Here is a 19999-nt window from a genome sequence, read left to right as displayed (position 1 = left end):
AAATTACCTTGGATAAAGCTTGTGGATAAAACTTTTGTGTGTCTCCTTTTAGTTTAAATCTGTATGATAATCCTGGCCTGCTTGTCTTACTTCAACTTATAAAATGTTTCATTCTGTCCATCTCCTGATAAGAAGTAGAAAACAGGAGGGCAGAAGCATTGGTGAAACGTTGAGGCACACGGTCTTTCGTGGAACAGAACTTTTTCTTTGCATAAATCATGTCCAATCACAATGTCTGATGACATTAATGGTGTTATTTCTCAGTCTCACACCTTATTCTGTTTTCATTTTTCCTGTAGTGTGTTCTCGAGACAACAATGGGATGGATAAAACCCACAAGTGTATAAAGCAAAGCAAGAAAGCTAGTAGTAGTTTATGAGATATGGGCCAAATTGATAGGACACGTTTGGGATAGATAATGGGCAAACAAAGAGCTTGTGAGGCACAGGCAGAATTGGTAAGTGTGTTAAGTATAGACAGTAAGTAACCTGTAAGGTGTGTTGAAGATGGAATAAGTGGAATGTGTGACAGAACAAATGTGTGTTACTTACAGATACATAGACATAGGAAGACGAAATTATAAATAATGAGGATGCCACTTCTGGGCATCTTGAAACTGGCCATCCACCAGAGGTTCCCAGTATGGTCCTATTCTGGCCCCACTTGTGCTCTGCCCAATAAACTCAGCCAAAACCCGGAGCTATTGAGCAGGCTAACTGCCAGGCTGTTGCCGTGGCCAGGCATCTGTGTTCTGAGTCTCTCGGCTGGTGTTTGTGTTGGCTCCAGGCACTTTCTGCCTGCTAAGCCCTCTTGTTCAAACCTCAACTCTGGTTTTCATAAGCCCACCTTCAGTGGGAGATACTGATGCAGGAAAGACAAGATGTAAATGTTGTGCGACCCAAGATTTAGGTAGTGTTGTTTCCCCATCCTGGGCTGCAGGACACTTGAGCCTTTCTTCCTGGGCCCCTTCCTGCATCAAGAAATATTAAAATTATATTTTCCTACAGCATTGGAAGAAAGACTAATGTAATCCAGGCTGGATTATACTCTTTTCTTCTTCTTCTGATTTTAAAAGAAGTTACAACAGTTTTGTGGGCCCCAAAAGTGTTGGGGGCCCTTAAGTACTATGTCCAAGGTGCCCGACGGAGAAGTTGCTTTGGTCCATCTGCTTGTACCCCATGCTAAGTGTGTTAGCCTACCCCATGTCTTTTTCTTGCTTCTCCTTGTGCTTCAAGTTGATCAAATCACAGCTTTGTGGGATTCAAGTATTTTAATTTGAATCTTTAATGTGATTTTTAAGGTTTAATGTGAACCTTTCTGTTCTGTGACCTTTGAGACAGCTTGCCTGAGAGCTAGTTGAGAGGTAGTTGGAAACTACCATTATGTCAAGGTAATTCCCTCCATGACATTCCCCAACGCCAAATATCTGCGTATAGTATACATATGCATACCCTCTTGCTTTTTCCCCTGGGCTCCCTTCACAAAGAGCTTCTTATTTTTAACTATACATTAAATTTTGAACTGTTATGAGTTAATGACAAACAGCAAATCGATTTATGCTTGACTTTATCACTTATAAAAATCCATAAACCAATGACATTAGATCTGCATAATTATAATCTTGACAACCTTTAATAGTTCATCCTACAGTAGTGTAAGCTTACCATTGCGATTTGTGTCTTTTTCAGCAGATTGTGTACATTAATGCATTTATTTGGATGAAAAATTAAGTCAGAATTGTTGTCTTCTCCTGGCAGTCTGATTCGATTAACTTGATAAGGAGGACTGGTTTTGCTAACTAGGTTATGTGGCCGTTATTTTTCATAAATTGAGTGAGCTAAATATGCAACACCAAGGTTTTGACCATATATGTATCCTATGAATATCACATATATGTAATCAGAAAAGCATATTGAAATTAACATGTATTTTCATAGCATTTTCCAAGTATGTTGGATTAAACAAGATAACTAAAAAAAAAAAAAAAAATTCCAATGTGAACATGGCATCTGTCTTGGTGTAAACTGTTTCCCTCTCTGCACTTGGCCATGACCTAGCTTCAGGGCCTTCTGTGGTAAGGAAAATGACTACCAAAGATGTCCACATGCTAATCCTTAGAAACGGTGAATATGTTACACTACATGGCAAAAGGGATTTTACAGATGTAGTTTAGGTTACAGACCTTATGGTAAGGAGATTATTCTGGATTATTTAGGTGGGGCTGCTGTAATCACACAAGCCTTTAAAAGCAGTGAACTTTCTCCAGCTGGAGACAAAAGAATGTGACCAAAGAAGACAGAGGGATTTGAAGCACAAGAAGCATGTTACTCACCGTTGTTCGCTTTAAAGGTAAAGAGAACCGTGATCAAGGCTCTAGAAGCTGAGAGACGCCTCCTGCTGACAGTCACCAATGATACCCCAGTCCTACAGCCAGAAATAACTGAATTCTGCCAACAACCTGAACAGGTCTGCAAGCACCTTCTTTTCTGAAGCTCTCACTGAATTGCTGAAGCTGGCCGACACTTTGATTTGGGTCTTGAGACCCGAGAGCAGAGGTGCCGACCGAGCCCATCTTATCTACAGAACGGGGACATAACAGATTTGTGTTGCTTCAAGACACTAAATTGGTGATCATCTGTCACAGCAATAAGAGCAAAGGAATATATATCGTTCTAGCTTTCAAGAGAGTGCCACGCCTGCAGCTGGCCTGTTTATTGCTAATTTTCTATTCTATTCCCTCCGGGACAGTGGTCCTTACGGAAAAAAAATGCAACTGCTTCAATCTGTCTTATTGTTATGCTCCAGTAGCATTTCTTTGAAATGAAACCTAACTCAAAAAGATTGGTTTTTAAAAGCCCTTTTATCTATCTGTCTATTATCCATTTATTTTAGTGACCCAGGTGACTGGACAGGGTAATCATGGAGGGCTGCCTGGTCGTAGAAGACCAACAGCTACGGCTCTGGGAAATGATCCCTTGACCCTGGACTCAACATAATGTAACAGAGGACTAGTTCCTTCATAAGGGACTGGGACACTACATTATTAAACAATCTTAGCTCCCAGCAGGTTATACATACTTCAGATTCCAGAAGAATATTTGGGAGTTCTTTACTTCAGGTTTGAGTGTCATTCTTGAGTCCATTGCTGGTCCACGGTGGGAGGGAGGATTTGTGAGTGGTTCCTGTTTTATGCAATTCATTCCAGGCTTTTCCGTGGCCCCAAGTCCTATGTCCTAGGTCTTGTGGGCAGTCACTTACGTTCGGTTCTCTTACAGTGTACTGGGAACCTATCCCTTGTCTTGATCCCTGCTTGTAGCCAGTACTCCTCTATTGATTTCCTTGGTCCCAGGATCATACCTCAGGATCCCAGGAGCCTCCTAAGCCACTGTCTAGTCAGTCCTGTAATATTCTCCTCAAAGAGAACAAAGTGGTGACAGTGAGTGAGTGAGGAGCAAGCAGTAAGATCTTCATATCCTTTGGGTAGAGAAGTGAGGCAAGCAGCCCTTCCGTATCGACAGCATGAAAGTCCCATTTCCTAATCCCAGTGAATTATTCTCAAAGAGTCCTACTGTCTTGAGCTGAATGCCCAAAAGCTACTAATAGTATCCTAGCTTTGTTACATGTCATGACCCAAGACAAGACTTGGGAGGTAGAGAACAGAACTCCGAGTGGTTAAGGGAGTGTGGAGAGAGAGAGGCCATGTGGACAGAGAAGAACAGTGATCTTCAGTTAGCAGAGGCAGTCAGCCCATGGCAACCCCAAGGGAGGAAACTGGGGGGATAAATGCACTGACTTCACTCTGCTTCTTCTACCTTGTATCTCCTGCAGGGACTCCGTAGTAGCTATACTCTAGCCAGAAGCTAGAGTTAGGGAAAGTTAACCCTTGCACGTGATCTACCCACGTTAGCTTTGCAAGGCACAGAGCAGCTTGGAGAGTGGATCTGGAGATACAATGGAGCATATCTAGCAGCTCTGAATAGTATGGTGCTAGAGACCACACCCCAGTTTGGCTCACTGGGTAAGACCTGAAGTCCTGTAGGAGTAGGGGTTCAGAGGCCAAGAGAACAGGAGTGCGGTAGTGGCTCTGCTTTTAAGGAATCTAAAAGCCTTACTCCAGAGTGCTAGGTTTGAAGAAACTGACAAATGGCATCACAGGTCACGGTCCTGGGGCATTGAGGGACATCCTGATAACTACCTCGATTCCAGAGGACATGTCTGTGTTAACTTCAGTGAGACCCTCATTTAGGACTATGGCACTCAGGTCCCCTGAAAACTGTGTGTGTGTATGTGTGTGTGTGTGTGTGTGTGTGTGTGTGCGGATAAGCACGCATACTCACAGCAGTCAACACTGGAAAGTCAAGGTGTGGAGGGTACGAGACACCTTTTAGTAGTATTGTCTTGTTCCTTAATATTTTACTCTGGGAACAGCCCTGGATCTATAGGAGCTGGTTTCTCACAGCTACATATGTACTAAACGACACTACCCCTTAGCTACAGCTGAGTGATTCAGGAATGGGTACCTGGCCTATGTCAAGGCAGTTTGAATCCTTTCCTAGTATCTTGCTAACTGGAGGATAAAAAATAAACTTTCTAGTCCAGGGGAAGAAGGCATTATTCAATGGGACATTCAGCAACTGGCGGATGCCCCATTTCCTGCCACAGAGGAGAAGTCCTCCACTTTGAGAAGAAACAGTCTACCCAGGAGAAGTAGAGGCAAGACACAGAGTCCAGGAAGTGCTCAGTTTCCGTTGCTCTTGACTTCCAGCTGCACCTCTGCCTTTGCCATTTGATTGTTCAATCCTTTAGTAATGCAAGTTGCCCCACTATTCTTTCAATAAATATCTTTTTGGGGGGGCGGGGGAGGCGGGTTCAAACCTTGCTTAAAGTTAAAGAGCCCTTTCTAATAGAGCTGATAGAGCGGATAGTTCATACTGATCCCACCACGTGGGGAAAAGATTGCATGCAGTAAGGATCAAATGTAAGGAAGTCAGAAGCTAGAGAGATCCTCATGGACAGGGGGGCAAGATGAAAAGCCTGATTAAAGCTTGGACTCAGAAGGACGGGGAGGATTCTTTGTTGCAGAATATTCCAGGCAAGGAGAACAGCATGTGCAAAAGGGCGGTGGTTCCGATTGCAAAGATAAATTTCCGTGGCAAAGAATAGTTGAAGTCAAAATGTGTGCAGGGGGAGACAAGGTGGAAAAGGTACTTAACTGTTGAGGACCTTGAATGCTAAGGGAAGGAGTTTGTGGTTTTTGAACATGAAAGTGGTATCCCAGAAGCTGTATTTTAGGCATATTGACCCGGTAGTGTGCCAGGTGAGCTGAAGGGTGTAAGAAGTGGTGTTAAATGGTCTGATCATCCCGAGATGGCCAAGGGCCTGGACCAGAGCAGTAGAGGTGGGAATGGAGAGGGAGGTGGGGGGGGGGTGTCGTTCGTCTCTGTACCCTTCACATTCCTTTGCGGAGTGACTGGCATCTAGCAGGTGCTCCCCAAATTCTTGTTAATAAGTAATGAGTTCTAGTCAAGTAATGTTATATCCACATTATCATCATAGGCTCTAATATCTATGTATGTAAGACTAGAACTTTAAAATAAACTGTATTGTTGAATTATTGAGGACACTTGGTCTGGTTATTTTAGCTGTCCCTGAATTTCAGTAGAACCTGAGGTAAATTAATTAGAGCAATACTTGTGCCTTATTGTTGAGAACCAATCATTCCCTTTATTTTTTTTTATTTGTATGTTAAATATTTTTAATGTTTATATTTGGGAGACAGAGGGCGCAAGTGGGGGAGGGGCAGAGCGAGAGGGAGACACAGAATCTGAAGCGGCTCCAGGCTCTGAGCTGTCAGCACAGAGCCCGACGCGGGGCTCGAACCCACAGACTGCGAGATCATGACCTGAGCTGAAGTTGGACACTCAACCAACTGAGCCACCCAGGCAGCCCCCAATCATTCCCTTTATATCCCAGCAAAAAAATCAGGTGCTGGAGGAAAGCTTGTTCACGTGGCTTTTAGAAACTCGCTTTCCTTGCATGTTTGAAATCTACTGAGGCCATTCTATTAAAGAATCATCATTTCATAAGAAAATACAATAGCTTCAACCACTTAAAATGTTAATTGGTATTCTACAACCAAAACATTAGTCTGATGTAGAATATGAAATTTTCCTTTGCCTTATAACTTCTTTTCAGAGAAAATGGCCAGACCAAAGAGCCTTAGTAATGATGCAGGAAGACAGAGCATTAAAATGCCTCATATATTCCACGGATCTCCTATCTTAAGTACTATGTTTTCAGTACTTCATGAATCTCTCTCCTTTTATTAAGTGGGAGACGCTGTTCTCCCACTGTGCATGTCTTCATTTTTTTTTTTAATATGAAATTTGTTGTCACATTGCTTTCCATACAACACCCAGTGCTCATCCCAACAGGTGAATGTGCGTGTCTTCCTAATTTCCCATTCACTGATGTCATATTAGTAGCTTGAAATTCTGGTGGGATTAGCAAATAGTATAAATCAGGTCTTCTGGGGCACCTGAGTGGCTCAGTCAGTTGAACATCCGACTCGTGATTTTGGTTTGGGTCATGATCCCACGGTCGTGGGAGTGAGCCCCACATTCGGTTCTGTGCTGAGTGGGGAGCCTGCTTAAGATTTTGTCTCTCTCCCTCTGCCCCTGCCCCTCCCCCAATAAAAAAAATTAAGTCAGGTCTTTTATTTATATTCTTGGTTGTCTAGACCCAGAGGCTGGCGAACTATGGCCTGTGGGCCTTCAATCTGTTTTTGTAAATTAGGTCTTAGTGGAATACAGACCCATCCATTTAGTTTTAATGTTTATTTATTTTTTTGATAAAGGCAGAGTGCGAGTGGGGGAAGGGCAGAGAGAGAGGGAGACACAGAATCTGAAGCAGCCTCCAGACTCAGAGCTGTCAGCCCAGAGCCCGACACAGGGCTCGAACCCACGAACTGTGAGATAGTGACTGAGCCAAAGTCAGATGCTTAACCGATGGAGACACCCAGGTGCCCCCAGGCCCATCCATTTAATATGCATATTGTCTGTATGGCTACTTCCAGGAGACAATGGCAGAGTTGAGTAGTTGCAAGAGAAAGCATACAGCTCACCAAGCTTAAAATATTTACCGTGTGTCCCTTTAACAAAAGTTTGCTGATCTCTGGTCTGGACTTAAAAAGTGATGAGGTAAATGCTAATAATCAAGATTAAACTTAAGAGCGGGCTGTGTTCATGGCAGAGAGAGAGAGAGAGAGAGGAGGGAGAGAATCCCAAGCAGGCTTTGTCTGCACTGTCAGTGCAGAGCCTGACGCGGGACTCCAACTCACAAACCGTGAGATTATGACCTGATCTGAAATCAAGAGTTGGATGCTTCACTGAGTCACCCAGGCTCCCTGACTCTTACAATTTATGATGAAAGTACAACGTATAATATACATAGCTCTTTTTGTTTTTTTTGGAGAGCCAGTTGTTAAACACTTACGAGCACGTCTCTGGACAGACCTGGGTAAGGTCAAGTAGGTCGTTTAGCCTCTCTGAGCCTCGGTGTCCATGTCTGTAGTGTGTTATAGTAAGAAGATACTAGTATTATCCACTAGACAAGGGCTCAGCACATTTTTTCTATAGAAAGCGCCAGCTAGTAAACATCTTTGGCGTTGTGGGCTAGCATGTGGTTTCCCTCACAAGGACTCAGCTCTTGTCACCGTAGCAGGAAGGCAGCCCTAGAAAATGTATAAATGAATGGGTACGATTGTGTCTGGTACAATTTTATTTAACAGGCAGCGGGCTGGGTTTGCTGCTGAGCGATGGTTTGTTGGATCCCGTGCAAGATTATACGCTTCCCGAGAGCGGGAACTGTATTTCTCGTGATGAGACTTGTGTCCTTAGAACTTGGCACGGTTCCTGGCACACATGGCAAGGAATCAATAAATATGTGTAAATACAAAAACAGTCACGAAAATGAAGCAGCGAATGCCACCTGCACCAAGACGGCTAGTGCTCGCCAACAGGATGCTGAACAAAAGAAGCCGGAGACAAGAGAGTGCCTGCTGTATGCATCCATTTCTACAAAGTGCAAGAGCAGGCAAAACAGAACTCCCCCTTCCAGTCAGGATGGGATAACAGACTGAACTGATCCCTCCCACCACAAGCAACGGAAAAAAAGCAGGTAGAATGTATGATTTAATGATGTATGACCCTGGGCCAAGAGGGCAGCACTGGTCTGTGGTCTCTGAGAATAGGGGAAAGGAATGAGGCATCCAGACACAGCCTGATGGTCTTTCTGAGCGCTGGACACGGGGACAGGAATTTTTTTTTTAATGTTTATTTATTCTTAGAGAGAGCTCGTGTGCACAAGCAGGGAGAGGGGCAGAGAGAGGGAGGCATGGAATCTGAAGCAGGCTCCAGGTTCCAAGCTGTCAGTACAGAGCCAGACACGGGGCTCGAACTCACGAACTATGAGATGATGACCTGAGCGGAAGTTGGACGCTTAACTGACTGAGCCTCCCAGGTACCTCCAGGGACAGGAATTTGGACGTGCCGACGTGGCGGTAATTTGGAGAGGAGGGAAGTAAGTGAGCAGAGCCCCAGAGAGTATCTTCGTGTTTCTGGCTGGGCGCTAGCCTGCACCTGAGTGAGAGGAGACGACCCTAGGCCGCGGAAGGAACCATACCATCTGACTCAGCAATTCCTGTCTTGGGCTGCTATTGATATTTGTGCACAAGTTTTCTGTGGACACAGGTTTTCACTTCTCTCGGATACATACCTAGAGTTGGCATTGCCGAGTCCAATGGTAACTTTATGCTTGACAACACGATTTGCTACGGAACTAGTTTCCAAAGTGGCTCCACCCCCTTGCCCGCACCTGCTATTGTCTGTCTCTTTGACTGTAGCCATCCTAGGGGGTGGGAAGTGACCTCTCACTGTGGCTTTGATGTGTATTTGATTTTTTTTATTTCCCTGATGGATAGTGATGTTGTGTAATTTTTCCTCTGTTTATTGGCCATCTGTAGATCCTCTTGTATCACCATCTATTTTTAAAATAAAGTTTTATCAAAACATAGCCATGCCTTTTGTTTACACATTGTCTAGGGCTGTTTTTGTGTTACAAACACCAAGCTGAATAGCTGCAAGGGAGACCATCTGGACTGCAGAGCCTAAAATCCCTCTGTGTGGCCCTTTATGGAAGGAGTTTCCTGACCCCTGCCCTAGACCACAGGCCTGAACGATTGTAGGGTTTAAAACCCCATTTCAGTTTTCCAGTGACTGGTTATTTTCTGGAATGAAGCATGATCAGTGCTACAAAATGGAACGTCCTAGGTAAAGTGGCACAGGTGGTCACCCTGGCCACTGCACAATACATGTTTGCTGAATGAATAAACAAAACAACTGCTTGCCACTTTGAAAGCAAGCATCATGGAAAAATATTCCTAAAACACAAAAAAGATTCTTACCTAAGGCTTTCTCTTCCTGGATTGGAGTGGAGAGTCTGTTGAAGCATAAAGAAAAAAGAAAGATCTAAAGGAGAAACCACAAAATAGGTAAATTGGAGGCCACCCCCAAGAGTCACAATAACCCTTGCAATATTAGAAGGTGGGACCCTAGCTCTGTGGTCCAGTTGTGTCAGCTTTGACTCATGGATTAGTTTTCTATTGCTACATAAACTCCCACAAACTCAGTTGTTTAAAGTAAGACCCGGGGGAAGTTCTTTGGAAACAGCCAAATAACAGTCTCTGAGAGTCTTCTCTATAAAAGCAATGGGGACATTAGCAAAAATTGTCCAAATTAACTTTTTCAGAACTCTGTAAAATTAACCAAAGGCTTGCAATGATCTAAGGAGAATTCAAGAATACCAGCTAATCTTGGCATGAACAGTGAACTGTAGGCATTTTAAAGTGCCCTATTTCCACCTTCCATTCCCAAGCTCCACTGAAGCTTTGAAAACCAACAGCTTTGCAAACCTTGTAACTAGGAATACCTAGTTACAGCCGGAAGCCTCACCTCCACTCAAAGGGGCTGAAAAAGTTTGGAGGTTTCCAAGAGTCTCTCCCCAGAGAACTGTCACTATTTGACCTGTCTGGCAGTTCCCTGAAAAAAAAAAAAAGTCAAAGTATTTGAATAGAACATTCCTCTAAAGAAGATACAGAAATGGTCAAAAGCCCATGAAGAAATACTCAGCAAAGGGGCGCCCGGGTGGCTCAGTCAAGTGTCTGACTCTTGATTTTGGCTCAGGTCATGATCTCAAGGCCCCTGTGGGGTTCCATGCTGAGCTCAGAGCCTGCATGGGATTCTCTCTGCACCCCCCTTCCCCTGCCCCTCCTCTGTGTGGCCCTTTACAGAAAAAAAATTTTTTTCAGAGCAGCACACACATGTTCTGTCTCTCAAAAAACAAAAACAAAAACAAAAACCCACAAGGAGATAACACTTTACCTCCACTAGCCAGACAATTAACAAGTGTTGGCAACTCCCCCACCACCAGAAAAAAACCCCACAAAACACACAAAAACAAGGGTTGGCAAGGATGTAGGCAAATTGGAACCCTCACACATTGCTGACAGGGTTGTAAAATGTGGCAGTCACCTTAGAAAACAGTTTGGTAGTACCTCAAAGTTACTCTTTGACCCAGCAATCCCAATCTAGGTATATACCCTAAGGGAAATGAGAAGCCATGTCCATGGGAAATTTGTACACAAATCCCAATAGCATTTATTCATAATAACTAAAAAGTGGGAAACATCCAAAGGCCCATTAACTGAATGGATACACAAAATGTGATACACTCATACGATGGAATATTATTCAGCCCTAAAAGGGATAAAATCCTGATAACACGCCACACCGTGGGTAGATCCTTGAAAACAACATGCTACATGCAAGCAACCAAATACAAAAAGTCACATACAGTAGGATTCCACTTACAGGAAATAGCCAGAAAAGACAAATTCATGGAAACAGACAGTACATCAGTGGTTTCCAGGGACCAGAAGGATGGAGAGGACTGCTAATGGGTACAGAATTTCTTTTTTGAGTGATGCAAATATTCTGAAATGAGACAGTGCTCCGGCTGCCCATCTCTTTGTCTACTGAAAACTCTTGAATTGTACACTTCAAAATGGTGAATTTTATAGTGAGGCATGTGTCAATAAAGCTGATAAAGCAAGCACCCATTTATCCGCTCTCGGTGCTGTAGGTCAGAATTCCGGCACGGATGGCTGGGGTCCAGCTCAAATGAAGCTGGTGTTTGGCTGTGTTCTCACCTGGAGCACGGAGTGCTCTCTCAAGCTCATTCCTGTCGTTAGCAGAATCCAGTGTCTTCCACCAGCTGAACCGAGGTCCCTGTTTACTTGCTAGCTGCCAGCAAGGGGCTGCTGGCCACTTCTGCAAGCCCCAGCCTCCCTTGTTGTGTCCCCCTCCATTTTCAGGCCAGCAGTGATGCTTGATGGAATACTTCCTGTGCTTCAAAAACCTGACTTCGGTTCCCAGCTGGAGAAAAATTCTGCTTGTAAAGGGCTCACATGACTCGCTGGGTTTCTGTCTTAAAGGTTCGCCAACTTGGCGCTTGATGTTTTAATGACACCTGTAAAATGCCTTCAAGGCAGGACCTATAACGGTGTTTGAATGAGTACTCAGGACGCTAATATATTTGCGTGATCTTTAGAATTCTGCCTACCACAGCCCATATCTATGGTCATTCTGCTTGGGGTGGAGGTAACCGTGACCCTTCATTTACCTCAAGATTCCATGTTGCTAAAATTGTGTCCAGCATTTTGATCTCTCCAGCTGGCCCATCTGTTAGGAATAGTTCACACGAACATCGGGTGTTGTTCTGTTCCAACCTTGGCCTCAAAGGGTCAGTGTGATGCCTTATGTGAGTTGAAATACCTCTGTAGGAGGGTCCACTGGGGGGCTACCAGTGGTGGATCTGCAGGCCGCACGGCCAGTGATGATTCCAGCTATCGTGGGGTTTCTCCTCTGGCGAAGGGCAAGCTGGGGAGGAGTAGCGTCCAGCCCTGTCAATGCGGCCTTGAGCCGGTGTCCTATCTTCCTCTTTGTGATCACTGCCATTTCAGGCTGGTGAAAACCCCAGACTTAACCTTCAGGTACTGAGTGTTCACGGTGGTGTGGTGGAGGTTGTCTGGAGGCACTGGTGGGGGCCATAAGTAATAACTTATGATAAGAAGCATCACACGGATACAGAGAAAAAAGAAGTTACATTTTTCCAGCACAGGATCAAAAGAGGGTAAAGCAGAGGCCTGGGTACTCTGTTTTGTTTCTTTTATATCACTCCCTAAAAGGATACCGGCAATACGCGATAAATACGAGTGGAACGAGGAACTGAGTGAGGGCTATTTCCAGGGCCTGATTGTGCCTGGTCTATAAAAGCGTCAAAGGCCTATTTCCTTTTAAATTGTTTTCTTGGAGTCAAAATGCAGATGATCTCCTCCAGTTTATGACTAATAGTGGATTTCATTATTCATGGGTTAGCACAGTCCCTAAGTCTGCAGAAGGTTACAAGACCAGGGACACATCAATTCTGCTCCACTCGGAGCCTGAGAAAGGTGACTGATAGGCGGGCCGGCTGCTCTCCAGGTCCTCACTCCCAAAGCCTAATCTTTCCATACGGATGCTGAACAGGCCTTGGGCAATTTGAGTGAGGCTCCCAATGAATCTTTTCTCCCTCAGAATAATCAAATTTTGAGAATGTGCTATAGGAAAGAGCTGTCACGTTCCATTAGGTTAGCTCTGTGACTTGCACGGAAATTGTCAGGTAACTCAATTGCCGTAGTCCAATCATTTACAGGCATAATTTAGTTCACTTAGAGTTAATGATTAATAACATGTCCTGTTTGGAGCTGTGGAAAGCAAGCAAGGAACTGTGGTGCATCTGATAGTTCACAGGGGCTACAGAAGCAGACTGCTAGGGTTAGAATAGGCATCCAAAGACTGTGATATCAGAGGAATGCTTATAATTTAAATTATACAATGCTCTATAGTTCACAAAGCAATGTCACTTATGGTCTGTCTTGATTCTCAAGGCAATGTATAAGGTCAGTATCATTATCATCTCCATTTATAAGTGCAGATACTAAGGATCAGAGGCAGTGCCTCATTCAAGGTCACTTGGCTGGTTTGTAATAGAGTAGAATGAGAAGCTGAAATTAAACTCCCATTATGGGTGGAATTGTGCACCCCCTCAAAAGATATGTCCCAAGTCCGAACTCCTAGCACATCAGAATGTGACCTTATTTGGAAATAGGGTTGTTGCAGATCAAATTAGTTGAGATGAGACCATACTGGAATAGGGTGGGCCCTCAATGCAATATGACTGGTGTCCTTATAAGAAGAGGAGAGAGACACAGAAGATACATGGCCATGTGGAGACCCAGAGACACAGGGAGAAGGTCATGAGAAGATGGAAGCAGAGACCAGAGTGATGCGTCTAAAGCCAAGGGGTGCCAAGGATCGCTGAACATCACTGGAAGCTAGGACAAGCACGGAACAGATTCTCGTGTCGCAGCCCTCGGAGGGAACCAACTCTGCTTGGGCTTGCAAGCCTCTAGAACCGTGAGAAAGAACTTACTGTTGTTTTAGGTTACCCTATTTTTAGTACTTCGTTATGGCTGCCTTGGGAAGCCAATATGGATCGTAAGAATAATAAAAGTTTCCATTTCTCTGGACCCTGGGTGTGGCCCATATGCATACTAGTATGGAGTCTTTTATAAACTCTTTAAGATGTATTATTATCAGTGACTTTTTTGTGACTTAACTGAGTCAAATAAGCACAGAGGTGGAGCTGGGAGCCCAGCCCCAGACCCGAATTTAAAACTGTGTCCTGTCCACGATGCCCCTGAGCCACGAGAGTGTCCAAAACGTTTGTGGCAGTGTTGGGGCAGTGCTCCTCAACCCTCTTGGGCTGCTCCTTTATTTGGGTTCTTCCAGGGACCACTGACTCAGTTTGAACTCCACCATGCTAACTTGTATCCTTTTGTTATGAATAACCACAAAACAGTGCCTGACCCCCAGAAAAAGCTCAGTATTTGTTCTTTGGGGAACAGGTAATAAAAGCTCCTTAACCTGTTACAGTCCATTGAAATTCACAAAGGATTTTCACATCGATTCTTTAATTAGATTGTTTACAAAAATAGCTTGAAGGATGCTTTGTGTTCCTGTCTTTTTCTTTTCTTTCTAACCTTTTAAAGAAGATTTTGCCATGTCATCAACCAGATAGTAAGCTTCTAGGAGGGAATGGATATTTTCTTTTCTTTCTCCTTGAATAATACTGGTTCTTGAATGGGTTTCACTGGATCTAGACTTATGGTCTTGAAATGATCGCCCAGACCATTCTGAAAATGATTATACAGAATGAATTGGAGAATCTCTATATAAAAATTAAAAATAGAACTCCCAATTTTTATCTCCCAAATCAAAGAAGCCATTACCAACTCTTCCTGAATGTTGCTGTGATCCATTTAAAAATTCTTTCCCTGCTTTACTAGACTGTGAGGTGATCCCAGCTGTCACTATTCCCTTTGGACTATGAGACTTGGGGATAAGGAGGGATCAGCCTTCCAGTTCAGTGCTCTGTAGTTCCTGGGGTCCTGGAAGATGAGAGTGCTCTTCCCAGAGTTTCACAGGCTAGGACTGCCTTTCCAGAGTCCATGAAATGCCACGGCCATGTTCTTATCATGTTCTTGGGTGACCACTAAATTCCTACCCATTTTAGCATCTTATTTATGTTCAATTTCCTCCCATATTAGTTTTCATGATGTTTTTGTCTGGCATAGATGCCCCAGGCAACTTATTCAAAGTTGAGGTAGGGAAGCCTAAATGGACCGTTTCAGATTTTTAGTGACACAAGAGATGTTCAGTATAATTCCACTAAGTAAAAGGAAGTGGCTAAAAATATGCGTAACGGGATCCCAGTTTTTAATTTTTCTTTCTGCTATTACAGAGGTGTGACTTCGAACAAGTTACCTATCCTCCATGAGTATCAGTTTTCTTAGATGTGCACAATAACATGTACCTCGCAGGGTTAACGGGAGGGTTAAGAGTGGTGCATTTGACAATCTTTAACAAACTTTGATGAGTTATACCTTGTGTTAGTTTACTAGGAGTGTCACAACAAATACCATAGACTGAGTGCCTTAAACAAGAGAGATTTTTTTTTTTTACTCACAGTCCTGGAAGCTGGAAGTCCAAGAAGTGTCCAAGAAGCTGGAAGTCCAAGGTGTCACAGGGTTGTTTCTTTTGAGGCCTCATCTCCTTAGTTTGCAGAAAGCCGCCTTCTCCCTATGTCCTCTCCTCACCTCTCTGTGTTTGTCTGTGTTCTGACTTCCTCTTTTTATAAGGAGACCAGTTGTATAGGATTACGACCTCATTTAATGTAATTACCTCTATAAAGGCCCTATCCCCCAATACAGTCACATTCTGAGGTACTGGGGGTTTTGGAGTGTTGGGGACACACAACTCAGCCCATAAGCATACCTCCTGCACAGCCCACAGTCCACTTCCACAAGGCTCCTGCTGTCTTCTTCCAGCACCGGCGGAAGCTAGTTCCTTCTGCCTGGAGCGTCAGATCAGCCTCTTCGGCAGGTCCAGCATCCAGCCCTTCCTCCCTTCTGAAGTTCAGCTCAAATGTAAGAATCTTTAGGAAGCATGTTTGGATCCTAACCTTAAGGAATTCATCTCTCCCCCTCCAGGACCCTGAGCTTTTCTCTTGTATCTGTATCAGAGCAATGCTGTCCCATATTTACTTCCGCATCCCCATAGGCCTAAGACAGGATCTGGCACATAGTAGGTTTTCAGGAAGTAACCAGGCAAACTGCATTGAATGTCCGTTAGTGATACCAATGCTTTCCCTTTGTCTGACAAAGCTGAGAAATGCCTTCATTTGACTGGTAATGGAGCATTCTGAGGGGGACAGACTGGAGCAAAGAGCACGGTCCCAATGAGCCATTAAGACACATGGAATAAAAGAGTTCATTGATCTTCCTTCTTGTTTATTTCATGTCTAAGAAGCCTGTCTTAGGGTGTGTTTGAGGCAGTCTAACATTCATGGATGCTGACATGAATGTTAAGTGACTCCTGATTTATAGATAGACTTTGAATTTTTAATCAATATAGGAAAAGCTATTTTGCCCAGGAAGTCTGGTGTATCATGTGGAGTGATTATTTAAACTACTTGTGTAGGAGGATAAATAGTGCAAAAAGGAAAGTCTGCTGTGAAAATGTGCAGAGATTATTTAAGCAGGGCTGTGTTTTTAAATGTATGGAAATGCATACACATACATTTTTTTCTGTCCCAACAATTTAATTTAAAATGGACTTCCTCTGGATACTGAGGATTATGGCACAACTAAAAGAGTGGCTATGTGGAATTATCCTCACCTCAAGGACGTTCCCTTACTCCCACCACCTCAATTACAAACACGTGAGCTCTTATGAAATCTTAAAGCAGGGGCGCCTGGGTGGCTCAGTCGGTTGGGCATCTGACTTCAGCTCAGGTCATGATCTTGTGGTCTGTGAGTTTGAGCCCCGCGTCGGGCTCTGTGCTGACAGCTCAGAGCCTGGAGGCTGCTTTGGAGTCTGTGTCTCCCTCTCTCTCTGCCCCTCCCCCGCTCATGCTCTGTCTCTCTCTGTCTCTAAAAAATGAATAAACGTTAAAAAAAAAAATCTTAAAGCAAGAAGCATGCCTCACACACTTCCCTTTTCCAGGCAAACCTGAAACAACACCAAGCCAGGTGATAGATAATCTTCTGTTAACAGCTTAAGCAGTGAAAGGTCCAACATGCTTGTACATAGTCTAGAGAGTTCTGTACTTTACAGCCTTTACAGCTGAGATGTCTTTTAATTTTTTTAAAATTTGAATTCCAGTATAATTAACTCAGTGTTAATAATAATTACTTATTACACTCAATTATAATTACTCAATGTTCACTGTGATTAAGTGTGGTCGTTAATCCCCATCACCTATTTCACTCATCCCTCCACCCACATCCTCTCTGGTAACCATCAGTTTGTTCTCTATAGTTTAGAGTTTGTTTTTTAGTTTCTCCCTCTCTCTCTCTCTCTGTCTTTTCCCTTTGTTCATTTGTTTTGTTTCTTAAATTACACGTATGAGTGAAACATATGGAGTTTGTCTTTCTCTGATTGACTTTTTTGCTCAGCATTTCTCTCTCTCTTTTGGTGCAAAAAAGGTGGTTTTATTAAAGCACAGGGATAGGACCTAAAAGATGGTTTTATTAAAGCACAGGGACAGGACCTGTGGGGAGAAAGAGTTGCCAGAATTATACTGTCTGGATCCATTTGCAATCTTGTTGCAAATGGTAAGATTTCATTCTTTTTTATGGCTGAATAATATTCCATTGTATATATACCACATCTTCTTATCCATTCATCTATCAGTGAGATGTCCATCTTTAAAAAACGAAAACAATTTTACCACTAATGGGCAACTTTAAAAAAATCCTCTGTTCCTTAGGCAAATTCCTTATACAAGTTCAGTAAAAGGTGTTAGGATGGATGAACATATGAATTGAAAATTGAGACTTTTTCCAGCAAACTTCCACATCTTCAGAAGTAATTTAATTTTGCTCTATTCTTTTTCTTTGATGACTTCACCATCTACCCAGCCTTCAGACAAAGGCTCGTAAGGGGTGCACTTGACACCCCCTCTCTTGTCTCCTACATCCTGTGAATAAGTCCAACAACTTTCCTCAGATCTGTTCTCTCTGTCCCATTCCTTCTGCCCCTGCCTCGGATCATCTCCTTTCATCTAGGAAGAGAGTCATAGTGGCTTAAAACACAAGATAGAAGTGTTTTTCTCTGTCATTTAATGACCCAAGCTGGGATGGGGCCTCTTCCTCTGCAGGGGCCCAGATTCCTTCCATTTTGTTGTTCTGCTGTCTTTAGATACTGTTCTCATCTGTACGGCCCAAGATGGCTTATCATCGAGCCTAGATTCAGGAAGAAAGAAGGGAGAGATGGGAAATGAGAGGGTTTATCCCTTTCTTTTGAGTCAGGACCAAGAGGTTTCTTTCACATGTAAGTAACACTCACATCCCCTTGGGCAAGATTAGTCACATGGCCTCCCTTCACTGCAGTGAGATGGCTGGGAAATGTAATCTTCATTTTGGACATCTTTACGTCCAGGTAAAAATTTATTTTACTTACTTACTTAATTAATTAATTTTCTTCTAAGATTTTATTTAAATTCAAGTTAGTTAACATACAGTGTAGAATTGGTTTTGGGAGTAGAATTCAGTGATTCATCACTCACATATTAAACAAGCCCTCCTTAATGCTCATCACCCGTTTAACCCATCCCCCCCATCCACTTCCCCTCCAGTACCCCTCAGTTTTTTCTCTATAGTTAAGAGTCTCTTATGGTTTGTCTCCCTCTCTGTTTTTCTCTTATTTTATTTTTCTTCCCTTCCCCTATGTTCATCTGTTTTCTTTCTTAAATTCCACATTTGAGTGAAATAACATGGTATTTTTCTTTGTCTGACTGACTTATTTCTCTTAGCTTAATACACATTCTAGCTCCATCCACATCACTGCAAATGGTAAGATTTCATTCTTTTTGATGGCTGAGTAATATTTCATAATATATATATTCCAGTGTTTACAGCAGCACTATCAACAATAGCAAAATTATGGAAAGAGCTCAGGTGTCCAGGTAAAAATTTTAATCTTTATGTAAGAAGGGAGAAAGGATATTGGTGAACAGTTTGCAGTATCGACCTCAACTCCTGACTGGCTTCTTTGCTTTCTGCCTCACCAGATTTCCCCTTTTCCTCAACTCACACCAAAGGTACTCTGGCCATATGTCTTTCTCTTTGAAAGTATTCAACAAGCTCCTTACAGCCTGTGGACAAACTCTTACCCCCCAACATGGATTGAACAGTTTTCTTCATATGCTGGTTCCTGTCTACCTTATCTTCTAGTTCTGTCATCTTTGCACCTTATTCTCTAACAACCCGGAACTTGAATAACGCGGTGTTTCATGCCTCAGTGCCTTTGCACTTGCTGCTTCTTCTTTTAGGGATTTTCTTCCACCTGACAAATTTCTAGTTGACTTTGAAAACCATTCTCAGAGGTCATCAGGGAGTCTATTAACCTTCCCTGTCACACCCTTAACCAAGAGAATTAATTGGTCACTTCTTACACCTCATACTATACTGTTCACTTTTGGTCCTTAATATATTATTTAGTCATCTATCACCTCTTCTACCCTATGAGCATTATCGGATTCACCTTATATTCTCAGAACTTAGAACAACATTCGCCACAGCATAGTTCAATAACTGCTTGTTTGCTCTTGACTGAATGAATGAATGGGCAAGTGACAGAATGATTGCATTATATCAGTCCCAATTTAGCACTCTTAACCTTTATATGGGGTCTCTTTCTTTTGGTTAGATTTTTTTTTTACGGTTTATTTATTTTGGCGGGGGAGAGACAGAGAGAGAGGGACAGAGGATTTGAAGCGGTTTCCATGCTGACAGCAGAGAGTCTGATGCGGGGCTTGAACTCATGAGCTGTGAGATCATGCCCTGACCTGAAGTCTGATGCTTAACTGACTGAACCACCCAGGTGCTACATATATGGGGTCTTCTTTCGATCAAAGGTACTATCAAGTACTTACTCTGCTTGAGGTTCACTTATTTTGTGTTAGAGTAGTAGCAGTTATATCTAATTTAATCTTTATAAATAGTTCTGTGAGGTAGGCATTATTATGCTTATGTTACAGATGGGAAAGTGAGGCACAGAGAACTTAAGTAACCCACTTCATTTCTTTTTTAATTTTATTGACTATAGGGAAAGTGGAGGGTGGAAGAAAGTAGAGTAGGCGTTTGGAAAGTAGGTTGGGCTGGCAGCTATGGGACTCTCATCCAGTTCTATAATGAATTAGTGTGAGTGTCCAGGGATATGGCCCTGTTCTGCTCTGGCTTCCGTTTTCCATCATAAGAGGGCTTGGCTCAATGATC

The 19999-nt window shown here is 43.1% G+C and overlaps 1 protein-coding gene across 2 annotated transcripts in view; it reads right to left on the bottom strand.

Moving 5' to 3' along the window:
* Positions 1-313: 313 nt before the first annotated feature.
* Positions 314-19999, bottom strand: part of GPR65 (G protein-coupled receptor 65) — a 100259-nt gene continuing 80573 nt past the window's right edge. Inside the window, exons 4-6 of one of the 2 annotated variants that reach the window (XR_008299585.1) lie at positions 11267-12153; positions 10011-10097; positions 314-9527 (exon numbers count right to left, since the gene is read on the bottom strand). The gene's annotated coding sequence lies outside the window, so the exon portion shown is untranslated. The remainder of the gene's footprint in view (positions 9528-10010; positions 10098-11266; positions 12154-19999) is intronic. The other variant, XR_008299584.1, reaches the window with a different exon arrangement.

Source organism: Acinonyx jubatus, chromosome B3 (assembly GCF_027475565.1).
Source record: "Acinonyx jubatus isolate Ajub_Pintada_27869175 chromosome B3, VMU_Ajub_asm_v1.0, whole genome shotgun sequence".
NCBI lineage: Eukaryota > Metazoa > Chordata > Mammalia > Carnivora > Felidae > Acinonyx > Acinonyx jubatus.
Note: the sequence above shows the minus strand (reverse complement) of the source record. Positions and strands in the feature narration are given on the sequence as shown.